Below are 3,656 nucleotides of genomic sequence, written 5' to 3'. Positions count from 1 at the left end.
GTTTGTCCATGCACTTGAGTGTGGTTAAAAACCGTGCTTAGCAGCATGACTGAAATAAAGCAGTCCACATCCCCATATGTCTAGTAATTGGTCCACTTTTGATGACCATCCTGAGTGTTCACATCGGTCACAGGACAACGTTCAAGTATGGTTTATAGATGTGATTACTACAATGAATGTTGTCCAAATAGGCTCAATGCTAAACACATTTTGCCTTCACAAAGCAGTCTTAGAAAACGAGACATGTGAGATGAGTCATATGATCCGCACTCCCCAAAGGCATATTCAGTGGTGTAAAGTACTTAAGTAAAGTCGTTTTTTGGGGTATCTGTACTTCACTTCACTATTTATATTCTTGACAACTTTTACACAGCTTTCCCTACATTCCTGAAGAAAATGATGTACTTCTTACTCCATACATTTTCCCTGACACCCAGAAGTACTCGTTACATTTTGAATGCTTAGCAGGACAGAAAATGGTCCAATTCACATACATATCAAGAGAACATCCCTGGTCATCCCTAATGCCTCTGATCTGATGGACTCACTAAACACAAATGCTTTGTTTGTAAATGACATCTAAGTATTGGAGTGTGACCCTGGCTATCCGTAAATAAAAAAAACAAGAAAATTGTGCTGTCCGGTTTGCTTAATATAAGTCATTTTCTATTATTCGTACTTTTACTTTTGATGCTTAAGTGTATTTGAAAACCAAATACTTGTAGACTTTTACTCAAGTATAATTTTACTGGGTGACTTTCACTATTACTTGAGTCATTTTATATTAAGTTATTTTTTATTTTACTCAAGTATGAGAATTGAGTACTTTTTCCAACACTGGGCATATTATAATTTCTCATGATTCAAATGGGACCTCGGCACGGTAGTTACACAAATGTATATTGTTACAAACCCAATAACTATCCTACTGAAGCTACTTGTTAGATATTACTGCATGGTCGGAACTAGAAGCACAAGCATTTCGCTACACTCGCATTAACATCTGCTAACCATGTGTATGTGACCAATAAAATTTGATTTGACTAATATTGTTTCACTTGCTTTATCTAGGGGTTCTAGGTGTAGTTACATGTTCTGTAACCTGAATCAATGTGTGCATTTATGTGAGAAATCAGCGTTTGATGACAGTGTTGGATGCACATGTGCCCAGGAGACAGCTACTTACCGAGTTCAGGGCCAGCTCCATCTTGACATATTGGATGGCCATATATGAATTTTGTTTAAGTGAGAGCGACAACTTGGTAATATTTGTCTGGACAAATTTCTATTGTCATTATTACATTGTCATACCAAGAGAGCACAGCCTACATTCATTAATCTTACTGTGTTAATCATGTTTGGTGTCTGATTCGAGCATAAGAATCAAGAGAATCATCTAAATTCCTTCCCATTTAGCTTCAAATGCATCATGATGTCCTCTGTTCGCCGGTTCTACTGAAGCTCTAAATATAACTGCTGAGGCAGAAAGGGTAAATGTATCCCCCTCGCTGTGTGAGGGTGGCTTGTCATGTGAGATTTTTCAATATACTTTACCCTGCAGAGTTCCCCTACAAGGTCTCTGTGTGTGTCCCTCTCTGTCTAAGTAGTCCTGCTTCAAAATGGGACTTCAACATTATGTGCAGCTCAGCGTGAATGTTAAAGGAATCTGATATCAGCAACAGTAGAGCACTCAATATGGCCATATCTACAATAGGATTAGATGTGGGTGGGAGTCTTGGCTGTAAGGGTTTCATACCGTGCCTATTGCTTCACACATGTCTTGATGTTTTGGACAAGGAAATATATATTTTTCCTGACTAACATTGTTATAAAGCATTCCCAAATGGAACAATTCCAAACTTTTTTATCATCAGAATGTGTAACACTTACATTGTAACAAGTGTTGTTATGACATTGTTCTTACGCTGTATTTAGGGTCAGGATTACTGTAATTACAGTAATTACAATACTTGTTGTATTACTTACAAGTAAGATCAGCATCTGATGTATGCTGAAGGACTGAAACTAAATGTGTCATCCCATCTTGTGATCCTGTTCAAGTATTATGTGCATTGACAAGAAAAGGCACATTTCATTTTGCTATGCCACCTGGTATTTTGTTTAAAAGCTGTGTGTGTGTGTGTGTTTGTGTGTACGTGTGTGTGTGTGTGTGTGTGTGTGTGTGTGTGTGTGTGTGTGTGTGTGTGTGTGTGTGTGTGTGTGTGTGTGTGTGTGTGCGCGTGTGCGTGTGCCTGCGTGCTCTTGGCTTGCTAACTATCACACCCTCAGCTTGTTGTATCTGGCAGGCTGTCAGTGTGGAGACCTGCGAGCAGAGATTATTAAACAGTAAACTCTGCTCTGCCTTGTCTGAAGACCACTAAATAACACTAGGAGGACTCATGTGCATGAGCGTAGTGAAAGAATACATGCCACCATCTTCTATTCACTCATACATACAGATCCATTCATCCTATGAGGAATAGAGGGAAGGTTCTTGAAGACAGACACATACACTGAGTGTACAAAACATTAAGAACACCTTCTGAACGGCACACATACACAACCACGTCTCAATTGTATCAAGGCTTAAAAATCTGTCTTTAACCTGTCTCCTCCCCTTCATCTACACTGATTGATGTGGATTTAACAAGTGACATCAATAAGGGATCATAGCTTTCACCTGGATTCACCTGGTCAGTCTATGTCATGGAAAGAGCCGGTGTTCTTAATGTTTTGTGTACTCAGTGTAGTAGAGTACTATACGTTGATGTAGAAGAAGCCTCTATAGAGGAAGGTTGAACAATTAGAAACACAACAGTCTAAGGACTGCAAGGACCAGGAAATATTGGTCACATCTGGAATCTTAACGGTGGTTGTGACAGTCCAAACCATTTTGTAGGTCATTGTGAATGTACTTTGCTAATTCAACAAAAAATGATGTTCTCCAGTGCATTCCTCTCCTCTGACGTCAGTTTGTCATAGCAAGAGGCTTTTGGGGATTCATTTTTGCAAAGTTTACTAGTTTATCACAGAATCTAATCAACATAGTTTTGGTTTATGCACAGCAATGCGTCAGAAAACGTTCTACGTCGTTAGGATTTGAGGGATCATTTAATAGAGATTACTCAAAGGATTACATCCATTGGAAAAAAGTCAAAGAAGCTTATGTTATTATCTCATTATATTGAACATCAAATGTCTCAGATGAATATCTTGCAGTCCCTTTTAAAGATATCTCAACTATGACAGTCACTCACTTCATCATCTACTTCCTGAGGCACCAGGCACCACATGATGCAGAAATTATACCAACAATTAGAGTTTCTACTATCATTATTAATCAGTCTATTAATAGTTTATCTGTTGTTTTCTCATCTTGTCATTCACAGTTTAATATTTTAAATACTCATATTGCAATATTCATATTTCAATATTATTACCATAGGCATTCACTGTGATGTTTTATTTAAAATCAATAAAGGCACAGATCCTTTCTGCCATGTCATTTAGACTGGAACGTTCCGTTGAAGGTATAGGGTGTCAATAATGACTTCCCCAGCTGTAACTGCCTCCCTCACGATAAGCAAAGACAAACCTGTCTGGAAAGCCAGCAAATGCTCTGTGATTCAACACAGCCTGACCATATTCTTCACACA

Source organism: Salmo trutta, chromosome 1, assembly GCF_901001165.1.
Source record: "Salmo trutta chromosome 1, fSalTru1.1, whole genome shotgun sequence".
Taxonomy (NCBI): Eukaryota; Metazoa; Chordata; class Actinopteri; order Salmoniformes; family Salmonidae; genus Salmo; species Salmo trutta.
Note: the sequence above shows the minus strand (reverse complement) of the source record.